Raw genomic sequence first — 27,063 nt, forward strand, 5'->3', positions numbered from 1 at the left:
GCCATTGAGAAATCGAGATTATGTCACCAGCTGGTAAAATTCAGTGCAAGAAAATTTAATCTTAATAAGACCATTTAATCTTATAAGATCACTTGAGACTGAAATGTAAAAGGACATCTTTTGCACAGTGGGTAGTAGAAATGAGGAAGAGAAATGGATTTTTAAAGCATGATATTGGCAAGATTTTATCAGTTAAGATTATTAAAGTAAATGAAACAAAGCCAAGAAACTGAATATATTAGTAACCCTTTTATGCACAAAGGTGCTGTATTTTAGGGTTAACCACTCTAGGTGTAATAATGCCCATCAAAATAGCCTGGGTATTCCCATGTACTGTTCACCTTAGTGTGTCTGATCTTTCTCACATGAGTTATTCATCTAATTAAATCTTTGTTTATTTGCTACGTATCCACTCTTGCTAACAAAGATTAGAGCTTTTGGATGCAACCTGTGACTGTCATTGAATAGTCACGAAAATAGTAGGAATGCATAGTACTGAGATCACAATGAGAAATCAATTAGAAGATGCTCTCACACTGAGGAAATTGACATGGCCCTTCCCCTACAATTTTCCTCACCTCCACTCTTTTCTACATTTGTGGAAGAGTTCCTTAAAGCACTAATGCTTTTCTCAGTGATCAATTAATATTTATCAAACTACAGCACAGAATAGCTCCAGCAACCCTCAATTTAACCCTATCCTAATCATCGAGCAACTTACAATGTCTAATTAACCTATCAACTGGTACGCCTTTGGACTGAGGAAGAAAGCCAGAGTACCCAGAGGAAACCCACATGGTCATGGACTGAGGAGAAATAAAATAGTCATTTTTTCTACCATTCACCACGGTCAACAGGACAAGTTCCATATTAGCCCATAGTTCTGGATGTAAACCATGATGCTTTTGTCTTAAATGTACCTTGGGTCAATTTTTACTCAGGATCTGATTCACCTGAAATGCCAAATATTTAGTGCGGCAAAATAATATAAAGGGATGACGTGTGCCTTCAAAGCAAAAGGTGAGCTCGTATTGCGAAAGATTGGATTGCATTTTTTGTTGATATGCTGAAGCATTATCATTTAATATTACTATTATTACATTTAATTTAATATTATTACATTTGGCATGAGGAGCGAAGTAGGTCCCTTTAGATAGATTGCAAATTGATTAAAAGCAAGTTCACCTTAAGTACTGGAAGGGGTTCATTTTGTAACATAGCTTTCACCTCTGTTGTGCACAGCACTCAATGAAGAGCCTCAGTCCTCATCCAACCATACGCAGGATGATATTTGGAAAGTATTTTTTGTACATACCAGTGTCTTCTCCCTCATAGTCAGCTATGCTCTCGGTAGGATGATCATTGACCTGAGCATAGCAATATTTTATCAGTTGTACTTTCCAGAAAGAACTGCTGTTTGTCCTAGCTCAAACTGAGCATTTTGAAATGTAAAAGGCCCACTTCCTGCGTGCTTTGGAGCTGCATTAAGAGATGTCACAATTTCGACATCATGTCCGCTTAAACCTTGAATGAAGCAAAAGTGCAGTGTGCTTTGCTCTGAGTTCTCCTCAGCAGTCCTAGTGCTTCTATTCATGTTGGTGTGGGCTCAGATTTGATTAGCAGCAGGTTTAAAGGTTGGGAGGAGTAAGAAACCGAAAAATGGAATATGAGAAATATAAAAATGGACTGTAAAGATTTCTATGAGTATACGAAAAGGAAAAGATGAACCAAAGCAATTAAAGATCCCTTACAGACAGAGACGGGTGAAGTTATAATGGGGTATAAGGAAATAGTGGAAGAAGTGAGCAACTAATTTATTTCTATCTTCACAGAGAGTCTAGTGAGAATGAGGAACTTAATGAAGTAAGTTTTACTTTGGGGCAGCGCAGTAGCATAATGGTTAGTACACCGTTTTACCGTACCAGTGACCTGGGTTCAGTTCTCGCTGCTGTTTGTAAAGAGTTGTACATTCTCCCCATGACTTGCATGGGTTTCCTCCGGGTGCTCCAGTTTCCTCCCACAATCCAAAGATGTACCGGTTGATAGGTTAATTGGTCATTGTAAATTGTCCTGTGATTATGATAGGGTTAAATTGGGGGTTTCTAGGCCTATTCTGTGTTGTAGCTAAATAAATACATACATATATAAATATAGTACAAAAAAGTTGGTGAGACTAAAAGCTGATAAACTCCAAGGACTCAGTGATCTACATTCCAGAGTTTTGGAAAAGGTATTTGTGGAGCTGGTGACTATCTGATCATCAACTTTCAAAATTCTACAGATGCTTGAATCGTTCCTGTGGAAGGGAGGGTAGCAAATATGACCTGACTGTTTAAGAAGAGGCAGAGAGATAACAGGAAACCACCAACCTGTTAGCCTACTGTCAGTAGTAGAGAAATTGCTGGTGTCTATAATGAAGGTTCTAATCACTGATCACCTTTCAAAAAAATAGGATTAAGCAATGTCAGCATTGATTTATCAAAGAAAAATCATATTTGATAAATCTGCTGGAAACCTTTGAGATTCTGTCCAACAAAATAAACATGGATAACCAAGGAATGTAGAGTATTTTGATTTTCAGAAGGCTTTTGATAAGGCCCCATACTGGAGGTTGGTGAACAAAGTTAGTGCAGAGGAGGTAGAGGGTAGTATAGTGAAATGAATAAAAGTAGGTTATCAGTCAAAAAGAGGAAAGAAATGGATCTTTTCAGACTATAACTAATTGAGAACCACAGGGATCAGTGCTTGGAACGAAGCTATTCATGATATAGGGCAGCACAGTAGCGTAGCGGTTAGCACAACACTTTGCGGTACAGGTGCCCTCGGTTCAATTCCCGTTGCTGACCGTAAGAAGTTTGTACGTTCTCCCCGTGGCCACAAGGATTTCCTCTGGGTGCTCTGATTTCCTCTCACAGTCCAAAGACATACCAGTTGGTAGATTAATTAGTCATTGTAAATTGTCTCGTGATTAGGCTAGGATTAAATTCGGAGAATTGTTGGGCATCGCAGCTCAAATAGCCAACAGGATCTATTCCGTCAACACACATCAAAGTTGCTGGTGAATGCAGCAGGCCAGGCAGCATCTCTAGGAAGAGGTACAGTTGACGTTTCAGGCCTGGCCTACTGCCTGGCCTGCTGCGTTCACCAGCAGCTTTGATGTGTGTTGCTTGAATTTCCAGCATCTGCAGAATTCCTCGTGTTTGCGAGGACCTATTCCGTGCTGTATTTCAATAAAAAACTTTAAATTATATATCAATGATTTGTCTGTGGAGACTAAATATTGCAATGTATTTTCATGCTTCCTGGTAATACAATCCTAAATGGGATTCGAGTAGCAATCAGCCTATAAGGAGGCTTCAGGAGGATATGAACAAGCTGATATGGGAGCATGAACATGGCAGATGCTATAGAAATGTGATAAAGATTGCCATTTTTGATTTCTTTCATTAGTTATCCACTTTTATAAGATTTGACAAATAATGAGACTTTGGGTAATGTTGATGTTCAAAAGGACCAAAGTATCCCGTATAAAGTCATTGAAAGCCAACATGCAGATAAAACAAGAATTGAAAAGATGGATGGCATTTTGGTCTTTTTATAGAAGGATTTGCGTACAAGTGCTTTACTGCATTTGTTTCAGGCCTTGGTCTCCCTAAGATTGCACTTTGGAGTGTGAATGGCTCATTTCCAGTGAGTTTTGGAACTGTCTTATAAGACATCCCAATTTCAGCATAACATCCTCTTAAATCTGTAATAAATCAAGAGTGCTGCATAGATCCTCACTACTAACAAAGGATGTAATTGCCAGGGAGGAAGACCAGCAACAAATCAACACACACACACACACACACACACACAGGAGATTCTGGATGCTGGAAATCTTGAGCAAGACACAAAAAAAACTGGTGGAATTCAGCAGGTCAGGTACCATCTATGGAGAGGAAATCTACAATTATCTGTTTTGGTCTCAGCCCAAAATGTCAACTATTTATTCCCCTCCACAGGTACTGCCTGACTTGCTGAGTATCTCCAGCATTTTGTGCACGTGGTGAAGATTCACCGGACTGGTTCCAGGAATGATAGCTTTGCTGTCTGAAGAAAGAATATTTTTACAGAATGGAAAAGGCAGGATGCAGTGGGCTCCTCCTGCTCATACCTCCTGTGTGCTCTGACATTTTCCCAATGAATGAACTCTATTCTTGTCAAAACAATCTGTTTCTTTTCTGATCTAAGTCATCACTTACAAGGGTATCCTTGGAGGCAGTGTGCCCATTGGAGTGGGTGCGCTCAGTCCTGGCCAAAGCAATATATTGGATCAATCCTGGAAACATGTCTACTAATGAAAGAGATCAAACTAATTTTATTGCTACTGACCTGATGAACTTCTCAAGCTCTTGGAAATCAAAGGCAACTTAGGAAGTTCAAAAATTAATCTTTTTTAAAAAAAAATGCTCAGCATCTTAAACAGGATGAGTTGTGTACCACTGTAGAATAAAATTCCTTGGGATGTAGTCCCCCAGCCATTGTTTAATTTTCCATATTGTATGTGTGCTGTCAACCAGCAGGCTTTACTCTTTGGGCCAGTAATCTGTTCTATCAGCCACTAACAAGCTCCAGATTTATGCCAAGTTTGTCAATAGCCTGCGTGTATGTGATAATACCTCCGAGTACTTCCGAGGCATACATGATTATTCTATTACTGATGTGAGGCATACCGCTTAGGTTCAGCTTTCATCTAAGGCTTCCTCTACATTAACAGAACAAGAAATTGTGTTAATAGGTTTTTGAGCTGAAGACCACATGATTAGAAAGCAGTGCCAGTTGTAGTATTTAATTCAGAAGGTTGCAGTTTTGGGTCAATTCCAGGTAATTTAGCATCAAACTCTAGATTGACACCCAAGCGCAGAACTGAGTACTGCATGGTTGGAGGTGCCATCTTCCCAATGAGCCTCAAAGGCTCTGCTGATCACACAGTGGTATTTAGAAGGAAAATCAAGAGCATTATCTGTGGTGTTGTAGCCAATATTCAGTCACAAATCAGCCCTGTCATTTGCAGGAGCTTGTTATGCATAATTTGTATGGTGTCTTCCCTGGATTACAACAGTGGCCACTTCATTAGGTGTGAAGTGCTTTGCAACACCCTTCCTGGAGCAGAGGTGCGGTATAGCTACAAACTGTTTGATTAGTTTGAGGAGAGCAGCCTCCATGCATTGCTCTTCTGTTTTCTCTGCTCGGAGGGAATGGTTGGTCTAAAAGCTCAGAGCTGCTATTACGTGGTGACCTGCAGAGAGTAAGTGTGTGATACCCACTTCCTCAAGGAAGAGATGAATCAAATATTGGTTTGTTGGGTCAATATTTCATGGAATGTGGGCTTGGCATATTACAGAGTGGGGTTGAAAGGAACTAGTCATTAGCTGCTATTTTCTGAAAGCATTTAATAGTGATTATTGTTAAGGGTCATTGCAGGATTAATGGAGCTGATTGAATCACTTTAAATTTTTCAAAAAATTATATTTATATCAAAAGTCAATTAAATCTAAAGAGATTATAATTAATTTAAAAAATACTTCCACGCTCAGGGTCTTTCTGTGTATTACCTGAAGAGGACTCTGATGCTGTAAACATTTCAAGTTTTCTTATTTATTTATTCATTTGGGCGATATGTTAATGATTTATAGCTAATCCCCAATTGTCCCAGAGAAGGTGGTGGTTAGCCACCTGCTTGAGCCACTGTAGTTGTTAGTATGAAGATTCTCTGACAATGCAGCTGTACAGGGAGCAGCAGGGTTTGGACCCACTGTCAGTGAGTGATGGGTGATATACTTCCAAGTCAGGATGGTGAGATGGTCTGCTTTCTAGCTCTTCCTTTTAAATGAAAAGCCCTAGACATTGTTGTAATCTTTTGGATCTTCTTTATATATTTGAGAAAAATGAAGACAAATAGCCTCTCCACAATTATTCTTTATTATGCTAATGTTAATTGCACTTACCACAAAGAAGTCAGCAACTTTTTGAAACTTGACAGATTTTCAGAAGATGTCTGTCGTTACTTGAAACAAATCACAATTAGATAACGCATTGTCAAAGCCTCATATTGTGTTTGTTGACAGCTACGCTATGAATTACAATAACAGCACAGCATTTTATGCATTTTTTGCTTATTCTTTTGTCACCAGTTTATTCCGGAATATCAAAAATATTCTCCCGAATTTTGCCACATGCAAATCCTGTCATTATATCAAAGTAAGTGTAAACTAATCATAACAATGAACATAAAGGTGTAGTGAAGTTTTAGCATTGAAGAATCTGCTTTCACACCAGGCATGGTACCTTGCCAAAACAAATCCCACTGGGTAAAACTCAAACTCTACAGATGCCTTATCCCTCATTATTTGCTGACACTAATTCATTAACAAAGTTTTACTAAAAATAATAATAAAAATGCACTATTAAATAAACCCATACACTATTCACGCAATATATTTTTCTAGAGATTGTCACTGTAAGTACAAGATGTCAACAAAGTCTAGCCACAGCAATATCTCATTGCTCAAAATTATAATGGTTGTATTTATATAGGATTTAAGGTAATCCAAGATTGGATTTGCGTTAACAATGAGCCTATGTTAAGAACAGTAAGAATGCATTAGGCTTGAGTGCGCACTCTAGTTCCTTGAACTTGGACTTTGCATTGCTCCAGCCTACCAGAACACTTTGCTTTCACATTTGAATTGCAAGGAATGTTAATGAAAAATAAAGCAACTGACACAATTACCCCAATGTCAGATTTTACTTTTCATTTGTAAGAGACCAGCTTTGGAGATTGTTTTTACTTAGCAGAGGTCTTTGACTGTAGGATTGAATTGTCCATTCTGTAACATAAAGGACAGCACTGGTATTTCTTGCTGCCTTTTCCAAATCTACATGGCAGTGCTACTTTAGTGGCACCAACTGGTGGAGGAGGCAGTACAGCAATTGATGTCTCATCCCTGCATAGCATTTCGCAAGCACACATTGCCCCGATAAACCATTGGAATTGTCAATGATGAAAAACTAAGGTTGAGTTTAGTGGGGCTTAAGTTTTGTATCCCAGGGCCACATTGGCACTGATCGCTGTGCCTCAATCAGGACTTTGTCTTTGGCTTTAAAAAAACTGCAGTTGATTGATGAGATGTACTTGGGAGCAGTTTCCTAAGTTTATAATGGCAGGCGTTCGGTTTGGAGGAGGAGACAGAATCAGTTATCAGTTCAAGTCACACCCCAAAGGTGAGACATTATGGGGTAAAATGGCATCCCACTACAGCACAGAGGGCAAAGTGTTTGGTCAGAGATGTCGCCTTTCATATGGAGGATCAAGTACAGACCCTGTCTGCTCATTTAGGCCAGTGTCATTATCATTAACTTAGAGATGTACATCTTCTTGGTGCCCAGGCAATATTTAATAGTCAATCAACATCATTAAAACAACTTATCTGAACATTATCACATCATTGCCAGTACTTGCTACAAGTTGAGTGTGATAACACACAAAAGATATCATTGTTTCCAGAAGCCCTTGCAATATCACAGTTGGTGTATGCAATTGCTTGTAATGCCTTTCCTTTCGAGGAAAGGTTATTTTTTTCTTTTTCCCCACCATTGGAGTGTAGACTTTAGTTCCTAGCTGGATAAAGTGGCTTAGATCTTCTGCTTCACAATCACTGCTACATTAACTTCCGATTTCCCTATTAATCTGCATGGAACTTCATCACTCCTGTGCAAAAGCAGAAATCTCATAGCGGATCACTACTGACTGGAAAATTATGATCCTTCACTGGGTCCTCATGGTCCTGTGGCGGAACTGAAAATTTCCACAGTAAGGCTTCTGCTTTTGATGAAGGTTCCTGGCTGGAGCAAGAATGGTAAGTAAAAGCTAATTTCCATCTAATTTAAATATATTTAATTGTTTTCTTATATTCTTTATGTTTTTTTAGAATTTAATTGTTTATAGTATATTTCAGTTTTACTTTTTGGTATTTGGGAACATGAAATTCACAAACATTTCATCTGTTTGATAACTTTGAAAACTGGGAAGCTTGGGGAAAAGGCTAACTGGCTCTCAGAACAATTCTGAGGTGGGCCTGACAGTTTTGATTGGATAGGGCCTACTTTGGTCACCAATCAGCAAGAAGGCTTCTCACCTGGAGGTGATTATACAGGAATCCCCTCGAGGTAAGAATGGATTTCAAGAGCAGTTGAGTTTACTGGTCAATGGAAGATCTGGGCAAAATGAGATTCAGGAAAGTATATGGTGATTAGTGTCATACTAGAGATTACATCTAATTGCATTTGAAATGGTAATGGAAATATTCATAATAATGACACTAGTTAAATACAGCATACCCAAAATAGTAAAGTGGAATGAATGAACAGACTTGTTATGCAAAAATCATGTTGATGGTTTTGTTAAAGACCAATAAACTCTGTAAAATTCAAGTTTATTTATAACCTATTCAGTCTTTAACTTTTAATGTTAAAACTTGAAAACAACTGCTCTGTGTTGTTTGTGACAGTTTCAGCCAGTATCCAAGGCAACAGAATGTACCCATGATAAATATATATCTGTTTGCCATTTACAAAAATTCCCCAATCAGCATTAGCATTGAACTGTGCCAGCAGTATTAAACATTAGCTTTTATTATCCCATCTGAAAAGGAAACTGGACCTAGCAACTTTGCAGTATCATAAACCAAATTCACATACAGTTTCCATTTCCACAGTTTGCACACTGTGAGAAGTTGTGAATGCTGTCATTAAAGTCAAATTCCCTTTTATTTAATGTCTTCAGCCATCTCTTGGGATTTTTTGGGCTGAGTTCCAATGGTTTGTACCTACATTTTGACCAGCATTCCTTGTGTCAGCCTGAAAAAACTAAGTGAGAGCGTGCTAATGAGTGGCAGAGGGTGTAAAGCATCCAATGGCACTACCCAATTACACTCCAATCGCTATGGAGATCAACCCATGAACCTTCCTCTTCCATAAGCTGAAGAAACAGCGGATACTGACTGTGCAGTGACTTGGGGATTGAACTAATGTTACCTGATGTCAAATTGGGGCCTAGTAGAACCTAATTCTATCAATTTGAGCCCAACCTTTAGCCAAAGTGCTAGTGGACTTACCATGCCAATTGTGTCAGAGTGTGCAGTTTACATGGTGAATCTACTTAGGTTCTCCTGAATAGGACACTAATCAGGTTAGTGCAGCACAGTCTGACCTAGTCTGAGCCTGAGTATTTTGGGAGAGTACGCACCAATCAGGTTGGATTCCAGTACATGAGATCGAACACTGTTGACTATGTATTAGGTAGCCAGGCTGAAGCTCACCTATCTATCCATTGCTATGCTTGGACTGCATCGCTGCAGTGAAAGTGAGTAATAACTATTTAATTGTCAATTAGCATATTGTATTACAGAACTGATGAGAGCGCAAAATATTCCCAGTGTTAAAACATCAGCCATACATTTCACCAGACGTTCCCAATCAAGAGTCCATGGACCCCTCGGTTAATGATAAGGCCCCATGGTATAAAAAAGGCTGGGAACCCCTGCATTACACATTTTTTAATTTTACTTTTTTTCTATTCCAACTTCCCACTCTTATTAGCTGAACTTGGTGGAGAAACTTGAGTTTTCAGATACAAGTAGTGAGTCCTGCTATCTTGTGTTAAGAGCCAATCTGCTTGTGATCACAAGCCATGAGCATATGCAGATATTTCACCCCTGGATCCAGTATGGTGAACTGTTTCTGCTCTTTCCCACCCTCTGAACATGTAGACTTATCAGCAGGGGTTCTTGGATCCTATTCAAGAGCAGAACCTTCACTGCACTCTGACCCAGCTAACCCTGGGATACAAAGACCAACCATTCTACTGAGTCATTTAACTTAGATAAAGGATCATGTTTAGACTTTAAGACCTTCCTCAAATTATACTTCGTTTATTGTTTGATATACAAGTTATTTACTCCTTGACTTTTTTGTAACTTGTTTAGCTACAAACACACTTAACATTGGTTTTAAAAAATGGGATTACACCTCTCACTAATACATGGGAGCAAAACAACAATGCAGGTTAGTAAAACTAGTCTAATGCACAAAGCGTTTAGACCATCTGATATACCATGCTCTAATTAAATCACATGGCTGTTAAGAGCAGGATACCAACAGCTGTGCCTCGGTAATATTTTTACAGAATTAGCTGAGTGTTATATGTAAAATGATATGCTTTAAGTTCAGTCACTTCGAACAACAAGCTAAGAAAATGGATCTGGATCACATGCTGGAAATAGATCTCAGATTTAAAATCCATATACAGAAAACATCTTTTTAAAATCACTGGTTATTTTCTTATGGTAAAATGTTTCCAATTAAGAGAGTTTGAAGTGACCAGATATTGTTATAACTCTCACTGTTAAACCGAGGATTCATGTAAAATAATAGTTTAGCTGTTGAAAAGCACCTTGCTTCTTTGCCAGGTCTGAACAGTCACCATTTTGCATAGATGCCACAATAAGGTTTGAGTGAATTAAGATTTTATTATTGTTCTGTGAAACTGGTCACAAACGGTGAGAGCGCCACCTGATGGACTGATGTGAGAATTGCTCCTATGCACAAGTGAAAAATGAGAGCCATACGGTTTGCACTTGCTGTCCGCTTTGGTAATGGATTGACATTGGCTGCGTTCAACTAATACCGATTTACCTAATAAATTAATATCGATAATGTGATTTATTTTCACTGGACTCATGCTTTTGAGAACTGAATGAACAGATTTATCTAATGTGTTAATTATTTATTCACCAATAACTCCTCAGTCCTTATTAAGGCAGCATAGCACTCCTTTCAAAGTTGTTTCTTTTTTTCTAGTCTGTCATGTTGACTTTTTCAATAATTTCTGTGCTACATAAATAATATAACCTAAATAATGAAAATTTAAATATGCTCACATATTTTGGTGTTAACATACATTTTCTGATTATTTTTTAAAGAAAGGAACTGAGAAACTGGCAGGTTGCAATATGCTGAAGTCTGTGGGGAATGTTAGAATGAAACCCTGCTCAATGCGTATCTCTGGAAAGGAGAAACCTTTATTTATTGCACCCTGTCCCAGGTACTTCACCATCCCCTCACATCCTGGCATCTCTCTGAGTTCCTCCTTCTGCTGCCAATAATATTAATAATTTAACAGATTGATGAGATGGATTTTATGGATGCATGATATCACTCCTTTATCTAAATAGTACTTTCAATATCAACTTTTTTAACTGAAAGCAGAAGAGACAGAGTGACACTTAAGGAAGTATGTTGTCAAACTGTGGTTCAGTTGCTGTCCTCCTGAAAACTTTGGGAAATCTTTTAGTTGCTTGCTTACTAATACCTGGTGCAGGCTGGGCTGACTGTGGCCACCCAGGGCACTGCTGGCTTGTTGATTGGTTCCAGTGTATGTTTTGTTGCCCAATGGGGATAGATTCATCTTGTGAGAATGTGCTGTCTCAAAAGGCTTTTGATCCAATCACAAACAAGAGAAAATCTGCAGATGCTGGAAATCCAAGCAACACACACAAAACGTTGGAGGAATTCAGCAGGCCAGGCAGCATCTACAGAAAAGAGTACAGTCGACGTTTCACGCCGAGATCCTTCAGGCAAGACTGGAGAAAAAAAGCTGAGGAGTAGATTTGAAAGGTGGGAGGGAGGGGAGAGAGACACACATAAGGTGATAGGGGAAACCTGAAGGGGGAGGGATGAAGTAAAGAGCTGGGAAGTTGATTGATGAAAAAGATACAGGGCTGGAGAAGGGGGAGTCTGATAGAAGAGGACAGAAGGCAATGGAAGAAAGAGAAGAGGGGGAATAACACCAGAGGGAGGTGATAGGTGGGCAAGGAGATAAGGTGAGAGAGAGAAAAGAGGATGGGGAATGGTGAAGGAGGGGTGAGTATTACTGGAAGTTTGAGAAATTGATATTCAAGACTTTCCAGCTCTTTACTTCATCCTTTTCCCCCTTCAGGTTTCACCTATCATCTGGTGTTTCTCTCTCCCCTCCCCTCACCTTTTAAATCTACTCCTCAGCTTTTTTCTCCAGTCCTGCTGAAGGGTCTCAGCCTAAAACGTTGACTGTACTCCTTTCCATAGATGCTGCCTGGCCTGCTGAGCTCCTCCAGAATTTTGTGTGGGTGTCATTAGTTTTTGGATTGACTTAATGATGAAAATAAAGCAAGTTAACTGGCAGCTGATGAGAAGTATGATAGGTAGTGGTTGGAAAGTGTGCCAGAGATCCAGCAAATCACTGATCACCATGACATGCACACACTTTTGTGTGTAATCAAAGCCAGCGTTCAGTCCAAAGCAGCCAAGGGATCCCCCCGCTGAAAGGCAAGAACAGAAGAGAATTCATCAAGGACAGAGAGGTAATTAGTGTCTAATGGAAGGAGCAGTTAGAAGATCTCATCCATCACAACTCTATATTTCAGTCTAGTGTCCTTGGCTCCATCCTTCCATGCCCAGTCGATTTGACACCAAATCTTAACTGGGTAGGGAATCGAAACATTTGGAAACGAAGGAAAATCTTGCTGAACTACTAAAACATAGCAGAGAAGTATTTCTGGAGTAAATCATGACATCATCTCCCACACATGCGAAGTGGAGGACCTGCCTGGAGATCGGAGGAACTGTAATCATGTACATCTTCAAGAAAGGGGACAGATCTAATCCTAGTAACTACCAAGCAGACTCCCTACCAGCTGCTTCAGGAAAAGTGCAAACATCCTCCTTAACTATCCCTATGCAGCGGCTGAAGAATTATTTTCTGGGTTATAAACTACTCATTAGGACATGCAATGAACCAAATGCTTCTTGAAAATGAGTGTTAGGAGGGGCACCAGTCAGTTCCTCATTCATTTCTGATCCTCACACACTCTGAATCCACCTACTGAAAGTGATAGTTGAAAATCCTCCTCAAATGTGGCTATCCTCAGAAATGTATTGTTTGCTATCTACTGATGTGCAGGCCACAACCCTAACTGTGCAATATAGAAGCAGACTAGCAAGTTCGTCATCACACCAGCTCTCTTCTCAGTGTTCCTCTCCGCAACACAGCAACTCACCTCCAACAGTCTCTCACTCAAGTGGAGTTAATCTGAAGGACCAATGGAAGGAAATTTCACTGTATTCACTCTGGAATGAAGGTTAATCCAAACTCAGTCAATGAAGGACTGTATGCAGGTGATACTACCATACATGAACCATCAAAGACCAACTATCACCAGTAACTGTGATAGTTTAATGAAGTGTAGGAACTGAAGGAGATAATACCATAGTCCTCCAACAACCTAATCCCTGGCACTCTGCAATATTTCTGACATCGAGATCTGCAATGGGTCCAGTATGCTTTGGAGACTTCAGAACACACCTCAGTGCATAGGTGATATCCCACCACTGCTCTCTCTGCAGCATCCTCCAAACAGATTGATAGGATCAGTAAACCAACATTAAAGCCTTTCCCAGCAAAGTTGTTTGCTCTGAGGCTCTGTTCATGGTTAACCCATGGCAACAGAGTGCAAGAAATTCAGAAACTGACTGACTAAAGTGTCCAACACTGGACTCCCACAATAGACATTCTGCTCCAAGCTCTGTAATGGGACAGAGGGCAGAGAAAATGTTTCTAGGACATTCTCAAACCCTCCTTTATAAATGTAACATGCCTTTACAGCTCTTGGGAATCTGTGGCCTGTTTTGCTCGGAATGGCAGAGAATCTGAGAAGGGCCTGAGCAGCTCAAATTGCTATGAATTCTGAGGCCAAGAAAGTATGGGGAGAGAAGGGCTCGATTTCCCAAACAGCCTATCTAGTCTCTTCATTGAACAGCATCTACCTTACCCATGGCCACCTCAGAGGGCAGTACAGTGATAAGGAATTAAGTTATCACCCATCCGATGGAGCTAAGAAGCAGATATTTTTCTCACCTCTGAGTCTGAAGGGTGTAGGTTCAAGTTGCATTGAAGTGAGCTGTACTTAAAGAAAATCTAGGCCAGCACTCCAGTGTGGCACAGAGAGAGAGAGAGTTGCACTGTCAATGGTGTTGGGTTTTAGCCTAAACCTTCCAGCTGGGCAGAAAAACATCCAGCAATGCTAAGCAAGTTATACAGTGCTGACTGTGTGCTCAACTTCACTTCTGAAATTCAATACCACAGAAGTAAATGGACTTCTGTGAAACACACAGAATGGCGGTAAAATACATCGGGAAATCCGGAAGTTGTGGGCAGTATTAAATAAAATACAAGTTTCTCCTTTCTTTTGTCATTGAAAAAAAATGTCGTAAATATTTTTAGAAATATTCTGATTTGCATTCATTGTTATTTTGGAGGTGGATGGATTGTTAATACATTTTCTTCAGTATGTCTATGAAGGTCCTCAGTCATCCAGGTCATTGTATATCAAGCAGTAGTAAATCAAGGCAACTGGGCTTGCTGTGTTGTCTAGAATGTATTGACTTCACTTCCTGTATGTAATACATTCTAGACAATGCAGCAAGTCCAAGTGCCTTGATTTACTACTGCTTGATATGTTACTTTTCCATTTTGAGATCTTTCTGTAGTCTTTACTACTCCCCAAGCAGGTGGGCTGTGTCCAGTTATTGTACTACTGTTTTGCATGGAGATGTGATTTCTCCCCTCTCCCTGTAGGGAAACAATCCCTGTTTACTTTCCCATACAGGCTGATTCATAAAGTGCTACTAACAAGATAGGTGATAAGCTTACTGGCCATTACGCCACTGGCATTTAGGGCAGCAATGAAGGTTCTCCATCTCTGGTGGTCCTCAGGGCTTCCTTCATCATGTCAGTAGCTTCCTCTCAGTTTTCACTACTATCAGTCATGCAAGTCCTGGGTGGAGACTCAGGAATACCGTCGCACTCAGATGTAGAAGGATTCTCCGTTGCTGATTTTGTAACAGTCTTGTTTTACCAGTCAGGGTTGTTCGTCCTGAGCTGAACCTCTGAAACTGGAGCACCCACTCTTAATCTGGCCTCTGCCCTTTGACCTGTTTGGCATAGGTGACCTCTTGCCAAGAGCCAAAGCGTAAAGCCCTGACTCCAGCCAACACAGCTCTCCAGGTCATTGAGGCACGCAAGCCTCCAAGCCCAACGACAAGGTTGTGGTCCTCTTGGAGGAGACAGGCGATAAAGAGAAAAAGCAACTTAAGACAAAAATAGCTTAATTTAGCCCAGGAAGAGAATACTTCCATATTGATCAATCAGTCTGAGACCAGAATTATGTCTAAGGATGAAGGGGAATTGTAAAACTGCCCTGGTTACTGTCAAGGTGAAAGCTCAATCAAATTGAAAGTTCAACCAAAAGAGTTTTCTTATGTTTCCTGAGCAACTGGATCTGAGACAGCAATCCAGGATGAAGTCAGTACTCATCTTTGTCTGTGAAGACTTGTTGGAGAGAAGGAATCAGAGAGAAGGAGAGGAGAAATGTGTGAGGGGTTGGGGGGAAATTGTATGAACCTATAGGGTCTGACAGGGTAGCAAAGTGAATGCTTAAATGATTATGTAGATTTGTATGATGTTGTAGAAGTGCTGGTAAAGAAGAAGCTACCCAGCTTAGTCACAACTTCAGGATATAGCTCTATAGGCTACACTGAACTGCTGCCAAAAAACAACTCACTTCATGACATGACAAGAGAAGATGATGGCGCGACGCAGTGCGCGGTGGCCACTCGGGAATGAATATCTGTTATCTGTTAAGTAGGATGCCAAGCACAATCCTGATTTGATGGAGACGGACATGAGAAGCACAGAAGAACATCTGGTGAAACTTCTGAAATGCCTGTTTCGTTGCCGCTGCTACTGTATGATCCAGAATCTCTGGAGGGTAAGGCCCCGAATCCTCAGCTTTGCCTGTTGCTTGGTCGCTGGGGACGGAGTTGAAGCGCTCGGCAGAGATGGTGCTCGGTGCTTGGTGTCGGAGGGCTGGTTGGAGGCTCGAAGTTTTTGGACGGACTCAGAGTCGGCTGTGGTCGGGTGCTTCCAGGGTGCTGCATCGGTAAATTTGCGGCGCTGGAGGATCATGGCAGGAAGAGTTTTTCTTCCTTCTACCGTCTGTGTAAGATGATGGGGCTATCGGGACTTTGAGACTTTTTTTTACTGTGCCCATGGTCTGCTCTTATCAAATTACAGTATTGCTTTGCACTGTTGTAACTATATGCTATAATTACGTGTTTTTTGTCAGTTTAGTCTTGGTCTGTCTTGTGTTTCTGTGATATCATACTGGAGGAACATTGTATCATTTCTTAATGCACGCATTACTAAATGACAATAAACGAGGACTGAGTGTCCTCATAATCTAACCTAATCTAATCTACTGTATGTCAGTGACAATAAACCTCATTTGATTCTGATGCTCTTTAAATAGAATGAAGGCGTCAGACAATGAGCTCTGGACCCCACTTCCTTCCTTAAACCCATCTAAATGGTCTAGTTATACACCTAAATCTATGTCTCTTGACACCCCTGCTAACAGAAATAAACTGCTCCTTTCTTTTATTTAGCATCCGCAAAATTTTATTCAGAGCAATTATTTCCCCTACCTAAAGAAACCAACCTCTCTCTCTCTTTCTCTCTCGCTCCCTCCCCTCTCTCTCCCTCCTCCCTTTCTCCCCTCCCTCTCTCCCTCTTTCTTCTTTATCTCTCTCTCTCCCTCTTTCTCTCCCCCTCTGTCTTCTGTCCCTCTTTCTCTTCCCGCCTCTCTCCCTCTCTCTCTCTTTCTCTCATCTTGCTTTCAATGTAGTAATCAGCTGTCAAGCTGTAGGTAACTATAAGTTTTTTTTTATGTTCTTTCAGTATAACCACCCTGTTCTTATATTCTATGCTTTGGCCAATCACATAAAACTCCCCTTTGCTCTTTTTAAAATACTTTATTAACATATTCCACACAATCGAGAAAAATCTTGCACTCCAAAGCCCTCTACTTCTCTACCTTGCATCCGATGAACTTCTCTATTTTGAACAGCCAGTAATATGGGGACTTTCCAGAACCTTTTAAAGATGTATTCAGATTGAATCAAAAATTATGCCCTTATTGCCCCTCTGGAAATGTGATTTCCTCAAAAAGTTCTTTGAAGATAGTCGTGACAAGTTCTTCCTTCAACATCTGCTTCCCTGATTAATCTGTGCTTCTCACTGAAGGTTTATACTGTCCATTAGAATAAACTCCAATCATTTGTGCTGCATCAAAGTTAACCTAACAGGCTTGCAATTACTTGGAGTTTTAAAACAATGGTACAGTGTTAGTCCTGCAGTCCTCAGTGTTGAGAGCAGATGGGAAAATATTGGTCAGAGCTGCCACAGCCTGGGATACATTTCATCTGGCCCTGACTTTCAAAGATGCTAAATCTTTAATGCTTCCAACTTTACTGTGTTTAATGCAACCGGTACTTCACATTTATCCGCTTTAATTACATATTTACATTTAAGTAAAAGTAATTTGCTGGTTACTGAATACTCTTAATTTAGGGATAGAGAAAATGAATAAGAATGAGGAAATGAGGGTGGTTGAAGAGAGAGAATACCAATCTGGGAATGTAAAAAATTGCAAATGTGGGGTGATAGGACACATCTAGCAGGTCAAGCTCTACTAATGGAGAGAGAAAATATGAGGCAAAATTACAGACGGTGACTTGCAGTGGAAATAGGCAGTTCTGATAGAAAGCAGAGCTACCTGAAGTGGAATAGTTTGATAATAAATCCAGGAAGCTGCAATGAGCCCAGACAGAAAATAAGAAGCTGTTCCTTGAGCTTATGTAGAGTTCATTATCAGAGTGTCAGAGGCCACAGACAAATAACTCAGTGTGGGAGTGGGATGAAGAATTAAAGAGGCAAGCAGCAAGGAGCCCCGAGTTGCTCCTGTAGACTGATCGCAGGCAGGATCAGGAGCACGGGCAAGACAGCTCCGCAAAACTGTCGCCCAGTCTTCATTTGGTTTCTGCGACACTGAACACTGAATGCACTGCTTTCGATTGGAAGAATTGCAGGTGAATTGCTGTTTCTGCTAGAAAGATTGTTCAGGTCCCTGAATGGTGGGAAGAGATAAAGGAACAGGCCTTGCATCTTCTGCAGTTGCATTGGAAAGTACCAAAAGAAGGAGAATGCTGTTGGGGATGTTACAGTACTGTGCATTTACACATCACTGTCTTTATTAATGTGGAGCAGAGAGTGTGTCTGCAAATCTGGCAAGACCAAAGGATATTGAGAATGGTGAGGGCGGTACACCGAGGGAGGGGTGCGGGACAGGTGGCAGAGAAGGAGTGCAAGCAGCAGTTGGGGTTGGTGCTGACACACCAAGCCCTGGGACACTAGCAAAGGTCATTTGATTCTAAACAATTGGTTTATTGATCATTACAGAATGTCTCTCTGGTGCTTCCCACTCCCTCCCCTCTCCCTTCCCCTTTTCCCAACCATGTTTCTCCTCTTCCATTCCCCTTCCCACTCAGTCTTCCATAGAGACTCATATCAGAATCATCACTCACATGTTATGAAATTTGTGGGGATTTTTGCATCAGTAGCGCAGTGTAATATATAAAATTACCACAGTACTAAGCAAAAGTCTTAAGCATTCTAGCTATATATATGCGCCTAAGACTTTTACACAGTGCTGTATCTCTGAAGAAGATGGCCCATTGACTGATGGGACTGATGGAGAGGAGGCCAAGGACCAGGGAAACTCGGTTCTAGCACGGTCCAGGAGGAGAGAGACTGAGAGCAGTTGCAAAAGAAATGGATGAGATGTGGCCAAGAGTCTAAGCACTATTAGAGATGGGAAACCATGAAAGCACGGCCCCCTAGGCCTGAATCGACATTGTAATAGTAACCATGAATAGGAAAGAGATCTCACCGACACCTGTGTGGAATGTGTTGTTATCAGACCAAACACACCAGAGACAGAGGAACAAGGGAAATGAAATGTAGTTCTTATTGCAGGGAAGGTGGAAGGAGGTACATCCCAGATTGCCATGAAAGCTTTGTAGACTTGTAATGAATGTTTGTTTCTAGCCTATCTCCAAAATGGAGACAGAGACATCCAGAACTGGAACAGTGGAGTTAGAGATGGACTATCTGCAGAGACAAAATTCACAGCAAAAGTGACAAAATATTCAAGTTCAGTATTACTGCAGGAAGTGGCATCAATGCGCTCATTTATGTCCTGGAAAAAGAGAAGTTCCTGTAATTTCTCCCCACCCTACCACCTCCTCTCTTTTTCCATTCCCCATTCTGGCTACCTTCTCACCCTTCTCTTCTCCTCACCTCCTTGTCATCTCCCTCTGATGCTTCTTCCCCTTCCCTTTCTTCCATGGCTCACTGTCCTCTCCTATAGGATTCCATCCTATTCATACCTTTACCTTTTCCACCTATCCCCTCCCAGCTTCTTACTTTATCCCCCTCCCCATCCACACACCTTCCCCTTCATCTGGTCTCACCTATCATCTGCCAGCTTGTACTGCTTCCTCGACCGTGCATCATTTTCATATTCTGGCTTCTGTCGCCTTCCTTCCCAATCCTGGTGGACTGTCTTAGCATGAGATATTCCTCTCCATCGATGCTGCCTAACTTGCTGAGTTTCCTCAGCATTTTGTCTGTTGCTCAAGATTTCCAGCATTTGCAGAATCTCTTGTGTTTCTGCTTTACAATCATCTGACTATGATTTATGATTTACCTTTACCTTCTAAAGTAGCATCAACTGAATAAGTTTGTTTTATTAATAAATTTGACTTGGGGTTATAACTTCTGGTCAAGATGGCACCTGCGTAAGATGCTCCTTCGGTTGACATCTTCTGGATATAGCATGAAACCATATATTTCACTTCTTTTATGTTTTTTTTTATGTTTGTTTTTCATCCTGAATGTGATTCTGGAACTATTGGGGCCTGTGGTTTGCAGTTTGGAGATCGTTTGGGTGTTCCAGCGCTCTGCAGTCTCCAAGAGGATTCCGGGAGGCAGACACAACATGCGCAAACCTCATGGCAAGAAGACTGCAGGATGGCTGCAGAGTGCAAGCCGATGTTTGGCTCCATTTCACTGATTAAAACTTCTATTGTTCACCGTTTAAAGTGACAAGGGACGTTGAAACATCGAGGCAAATGTGGAAGGTGAGCTCTGGCTGCCTGGTGGGATCGGTCCGCTACAGAGAGGAGAGACTGCCATTTTATCACTGGGAATCGCTCTGCTACCAGACAGGGAAGACTGCCTTTTGATGGCTGGGGGATTACTGTGCTATTGGAGAGGAAAGACTGCTTCTTGATTGTTAGGGAATTGCTCTACTGGTGAAGAGGGGGACTGCCTTTTGATCGCTGGGGGATCACTCTGCCACTGGGAAGGGGAGACTGCCTTTTGATCGCTGTTGGGATCGCTCTGCTGCCACAGAGGGCAAGGACTGCCACTGTATCTAAACAATGTTACCCAGCTTTTCTGCATTTTGTATATGGACTTGGACTATAGACTTTTTTTTTCAGTATTATAGTTTTTTATACTCTATGTTATCCACCCGATCTTTCTCGTTTTTTTTGTATGTAGGAGAGGGTCGATGTGCCTGTTCCATTTTTTGTTTGTTTTTCTGTGCGGGGAGGAGGGATTTGGGGTTTGATGATTGTGCTGCCTTTCTTTTCTTTCTTGGTGTTGTGGCTATCTAGAGAAGAAGACTTTCAGAATTAAGTACTTTATAATAAGCGAACCGTTGAATCTTTAAACCTTTAAAGCCTCAGGCAGACTTTGGATGGAACAACTGCATGGTGTGAATTTCAGGAATGTTTAAGATCTTCAGGGTAATGAAACTGGACTTTGTCCCTTTTGATTTTAGGGAAGAAGTGATTGGTCATGGAGATGACTTCTTAGTGATGAGTTTTATTGCCTATTTCACAAGAAGGTTCACTAAATGCTACGTTGGAAACCGGTTTCCAGGGTATTTCATTTAAACAGACTGTTCGTATCTTTAAAATGCAAATTAGTGCCTTCTGGAATGATTTAGATCCCCATTCAAAATTCAGTAATAGCTCATAAAGTAGATCTGTTAAAGATTTTTAAAGATTTGATCAGTGCAACACTTTGCTCACCTTCCTTCCTTTCAGCAGCAGTTCTTTTGTTGAGGATACATTGTCTACGTATTTGGATGCTTCTTCTGTTTTACATAAGAATCCCCAGGCACAAAACAGCTGATCCTGGCTCAACAGGAAATCAGAACTCCACCTCAAGCACCAAACCGAAAGCCAATCTTTCATCACATACGGTGAGGGTTTGCATTGAAGCACTATGGTCTCACTCCATTTGTCATCTTCTTCTGAGCTACATTAATCATTGTTACCTAAGGTACCAAGTAAACCCAAAACATCAGGAGGCAACAATTATGATAATGATTCATATCCTTCATATTTCCTTTTAACATAGGAGACCATTGAGCCCGTTAAGTTAAAGCAGGCTTCCTATAATAGGACGAATCATATTTCGTTGTAACATCTTCTCCCTCACACGTCCTTTAATATACTTCTGGTTTTCCCACTAGACACCTGCACAAAGGGTAATTTACAATAACCTATTACACTGGACAACAAATATTTTCAAAAGTGTTGCTTCTTCAGAATTTTTTTTGTTTATGATAGACTGCTTGAAGGTGAACACAAATATAATTTCAGACTACTTGTGTCACGTAGGAATCTGGAGAAACAACAAATTAACTTTTATTGAATATAATGTGTTTAATTGCATAATGGTGCTGATGCTTTGCAATAGTTCAACTAAAATAAAAATATTTTGTTAATGATTTTCATTTGTACTCAGTGTCTGAGGCTTCTCGCTTAAGTGTCCAACAATAATTCGCCAGTATTGATGGATTCCAGTTGTCCTGATATCTTTTCTCCATGACCGCAGTGTCCTGGTGAAACCTTTCACCATGCTTGTCACTAACAGCACCAAGATTAGCAGGGAAGAAGTCTAAATGGGAATGCAGAAATGAATCTTTAGTGACATGTTGCATTTCATGGTTGTATATGCTTGAATTTTGCTTTCAACCAGCTGCATGTAGTTTGGTGCTCTGTAGATGCCGAGAAAAATTTCAGAAACTTCCTTGAATGCCTGCCATGTGATTTTCTCCGGTCCCACTGGAAATTCTTCAGATTGCCTGTCATTGATGACCTGTTTGCTTTGTGGACCAACAAAAATGCTTTCCTTAATCTTGGCATCAGTTATTCTGGGAAGCATCTGTCTCAAATATCAAAATCCTTCATAGAAATACTTGTGCTTGGTGATAGCAAATTCCATCCTTACCATCCTGAACCCAATAATTATTACTAAAACTTGTCCTGCCATGCAGCAGCCGCGCCGCCTAAGCATGCATGCCTGGACAAGATAAGAAACCTTCCAGCTTACATTGTAGGCAACATTTTAATTGACTTGAATTATGAATTGAAATAATAAACATAAATGATTTCAAAAAATGGTGCGTGATCCGGAAATTTCATGGTGATTTTCGTGAACAGTACCCCAAAATTCATAAGATACACCTAAAGGTATTCAGGAAGCAAAATCTTTGTTGTCCAGTGTTGCCAGAGCAACCAGCAAGTCTTTGGAGCACAGGAGCAAACAGGACCATCTCGTGGAAACCAGCCTGTCAGGGGGAGAATGTCCCATTTCCAGACAGACAGCACCGGAGTTCAGGATCGAACCTGAGTCGCTGGAGCTGTGAAACACTGTACTATCAGCACCACCCTATTAAAATGCAAGTGTGGTCAAACAAATACATTCTAACCTATGTCTCTAACTAAAGAGTTAACTTAGACCTTTGTTTCAAAATCTATGAGCAGATCCCCAAATTTAAATGAAAGGAAATTCATGAGAATGGAAGAAGATCAGCTCAATCCATGACAGGAAGAATTAGACAGTGGCATCCTCACAATTAGACTTTTAATGTCAAAACTGAAAATGCTGGGAGTAATCAGCAAGTAAGCAGCATCTGTGGAGAGGTAACATTTTAGATGAATACTCTGAGCAGCTGTGGTGACGTTAATCAACCCATAATAAACCAGAGAGTTATTTCCTTGTGGTGACAATTAGACTTTGTAATCAGCTGAAGAACGATGATTTTATTTATTTATTTACTTTGCACCATACCACAACCCTGATTAACTCTAACCCAGGATTTCCCAAACTTTTTTTATGCCATGGACCAAAACCATTAAGCAAGGGATCCATGGCCCCCTGGTTGGGAAATCCTGTCACCCACTTAATCAAGGGACAAGTTACAATGACCAATTCACCTATCCGGTACAACGTTGGACTGTGGGAGGAAACTCGAGCACCCAGGAAAAAGCAGCACGCTTCACTGCGAGGACGTAGAGAGACTTTTTACAGAACAGCACCGAGCTGTAATAGAGTTCTGCTAACTGCTACGCTGCAGTGGCCTCGTGATTCTTGCTGTTGACTTCAAAGAAGGCCACACATTGAAATCGATGGACCAACATGTATACTTATTGCTTTCTGTAACTTTGATTCCTACCTGACACTGGTGAGATGGTGCATTTAGCATCCATTAACAACGGTGTCATCACTAAAGCAAACAAGGGAGGAAAAAGCACAAACTTTCAATACGTTTTACAGAGTACTGAATAAAAATTGAGGAACTTGTAGAATTAAGGCAGAAGCTAAACATCGAATAAAAAGCATTATAACATCAAGGATAAAACCATTATATTTTGAAATATTTCCATAAGGTAATTACAATCCAAATATATAACTTCTTTAATAACGTCAAGGAATTTTCTAGGTAGTAATGATTGTGACACACCATTAAAAGTATTGCTTCAGCCTCATTAATATTTCCAGGATATCTTGTTATGAAACCAGTTTGACAGGGGGAAGTTATTTAATTTTGGTTGCTGGCTCTAAATGTATGTGAGAAAGAAAGCTGCTAGTTCTGCAAACATCCCACTGTTTGATTCGGTAAGACTGAAAGTGTGAAGGTGAGTACGACTGCTGGTCATTCCTCTTGTGCATGCTTAGTGTTAGCAAAGACTAAGTTCCCACCTTAAACTTTTGCCAATTCAACTCACTTCCATTGACTTCAGTGACAGACGGTGTAAGACAATACAGCCTGTGACGGATGCAGCTATCACTGACACCCACTTTAATTGCATCCTATATGTAGAGAAAACCCAAAAATTGCTACCAGTTTCACAATGTAAGGATCATAAATGCTACTGCTTAAACACAATTATACTTGTAAAGTCTGGCTCAAAATTGTAAATATAGGTTTGGCTTGGTATTATTACCCTTGCACCGAAATCAAGAGTTTGGGAGATCAAAGCACATTCCAAAACCAGGCAGACAATGTGCTCTTTGCTACAACTGACTTACTTAGGGCATTAGAAAGTCTGTTGGTCAGTAGTCACTGGGTAAAGGCCTGTGTGCTGCTATTACTTTGGTTGGTATCATTGTGTTTCCTCAATTTTTCTACCTCTATTGTATCTATTCATTTATTCTGATAATGACACTTTGAACATTAATGCTTCTAAGTTGTCTTCATTTCACCACCGTGGCTTCCCTTCCAAAGTAATTGACAGGACTCTGAACCATTTCCAAATGTTCCTTCTGCAATATCCCGTTTCAATCTTTTGTCTCCACCAATACTTCTTACATTTTCTTCCCTTGTCTTTATTTTACCTCTCCCCTTCCCACAATCCACATGAAGCAGGGACTCACTGGTGCTGCTTCTAATATTTAGGGTTCTGCAGTCAATGTTCACCACTTAGTTTCCTTTGCTCTGCAAAAATCAGCTGGAGATAGGGTCACCACTTTGCAAAACATTGTCGACCTTAAGCTTCCTCTTCCCTTCACTTTAATTCTCCATCCCACATCCACTCTTTACACTCTGTCTCTGGCCTCGTATGTTCTCCAATGAAGTTCAATATGAATCCATCAAATGGCATGAATAATTTCAGATAACTACCCTTGTCAGCAATGGCCAGCTCTAATATACAGTGGCATGCAAAAGTTTGGGCACCCCTGGTCAAAATTTCTGTTACTGTGAATCGCTAAGCGAGTAGAAGATGACCTAATTTCCAAAAGGCATAAAGTTAAAGATGACACATTTCTTTAATATTTTAAGCAAGATTACTTTTTTATTTCCATCTTTTACAGTTTCAAAATAACAAAAAAGGAAAAGGGCCCGAAGCAAAAGTTTGGGCACCCTGCATAGTCAGTACTTAGTAACACTCCCTTTAGCAAGTATCACAGCTTGTAAATGCTTTCTGTAGCCAGCTAAGAGTCTTTCAATTCTTGTTTTGGGGATTTTTGCCCATTCTTCCTTGCAAAAGGCTTCTAGTTCTGTGAGATTCTTGGGCCATCTTGCTTGGACTGCTCTTTTGAGGTCCATCCACAAATTTTCGATGATGTTTAGGTCAGGGGATTGTGAGGGCCATGGCAAAACCTTCAGCTTGTGCCTCTTGAGGTAGTCCATTGTGGATTTTGAGGTTATCCTGTTGTAGAAGCCATCCTCTTCATGTTCAGCTTTTTTACAGATAGTGTGATGTTTGCTTCCAGAATTTGCTGGTATTTAATTGAATTCATTCTTCCCTCTACCAGTGAAATGTTCCCCGTGCCACTGGCTGCAACACAAGCCCGAAGCATGATCGATCCACCCCCATGCTTAACAGTTGGAGAGGTGTTCTTTTCATGAAATTCTGCACCCTTTTTTCTCCAAACATACCTTTGCTCATTGCGGCCAAAAAGTTCTATTTTAACTTCATCAGTCCACAGGATGTATCAGGCTTGTTTAGATGTTCTTTTGCAAACTTCTAACACTGAAATTTGTGGTGAGGACGCAGAAAAGGTTTTCTTCTGATGACTCTTCCATGAATGTCACATTTGTGCAGGTGTCGCTGCACAGTAGAACAGTGCACCACCACTCCAGAGTCTGCTAAATCTTCCTGAAGGTCTTTTTCAGTCAAAGAGGGGTTTTGATTTGCCTTTCTAGCAATCCTATGAGCAGTTCTCTTGGAAAGTTTTCTTGGTCTTCCAGACCTCAATTTGACTTCCACTGTTCCTATTAACTGCCATTTCTTAATTACATTATGAACTGAGGAAATGGCGACCTGAAACCACTTTGCTATCTTCTTATAGCCTTCTCCTGCTTTGTGGGCAACATTTATTTTAATTTTCAGAGTGCTAGGGATCTGCTTGGAGCAGCCCATGGCTGCTAATTTTTGGGACAAGGTTTGAGGAGTCAGGGTATATATAAAGCTTTGAAATTTGCATCACCTGGCCTTTCCTAACAATGACTGTGAACAAGCCATAACACTAACAAGCTAATTAAGGTCTGAGACCTTGGTAAAAGTTATCTGAGTGCTCAAATCTCTTGGGGTGACCAAACTTTTGCATGGTGCTCCATTCCTTTTTTTACTCTAAAATTGTACAAAACAAAAATAATACACTAATCTTGCTTAAAATGTCGAAAAGAATGTTTCATCTTTAACTTTATGACTTTTGGAGATCTTTTCATCTTTTACTCGCTTAGCTATTCACAGTAACAGAAATTTTGACCGGGGGTGCCCAAACTTTTGCATGTCACTTTATGGCTCTCCACAGGTAGGCTTCATTTTGTTGCTTCCTTCCATAGATTCTGCCTGACCTTTTGAATATTTCAAGCATACTCTTTTTGTTGTACACTTCTGCAACTGCAGTGTTTTAAATAGGTTCTAATAATTTTTGAACCAGTGAAACACCTTTCTATATGGAGCTTTTACCAAACTCTTTGTGGAAGACCAGCTATCCTGTGCTGTGGGACATTGTGCAATCCATGTTACTGCCACAAGATGGTTAAAAAAGGCACACATACAGTATGTAATGATTTCCTCCTTAATTTGTGTAATCTTAAGTTCTCTATACTATTTTGCAGGAGCTTCTGAGATTCCAATGTATCAGTGAACATGTATTGCCTCTATAGTTACCTTTGCCTATTATTGACTTTCTGACATGGCCACCACTTTAGATTT

The 27,063-nt window shown here is 40.5% G+C and overlaps 1 protein-coding gene across 5 annotated transcripts in view; it reads left to right on the plus strand.

Annotated features, from left to right (window-relative positions):
* znf536 (zinc finger protein 536) overlaps nt 1–27,063 on the plus strand; it is a 504,062-nt gene that overhangs the window by 425,530 nt on the left and 51,469 nt on the right. The window contains exon 8 of one of the 5 annotated variants that reach the window (XM_072279693.1): nt 19,967–20,581. The exons of the other annotated variants lie outside the window; for them this stretch is intronic. The gene's annotated coding sequence lies outside the window, so the exon portion shown is untranslated. Of the gene's footprint in view, nt 1–19,966; nt 20,582–27,063 lie in introns of those variants that run through there. 5 annotated transcript variants of the gene reach the window in all.

The sequence above is a fragment of the Mobula birostris genome, chromosome 15, assembly GCF_030028105.1.
Source record: "Mobula birostris isolate sMobBir1 chromosome 15, sMobBir1.hap1, whole genome shotgun sequence".
Taxonomy (NCBI): domain Eukaryota; kingdom Metazoa; phylum Chordata; class Chondrichthyes; order Myliobatiformes; family Myliobatidae; genus Mobula; species Mobula birostris.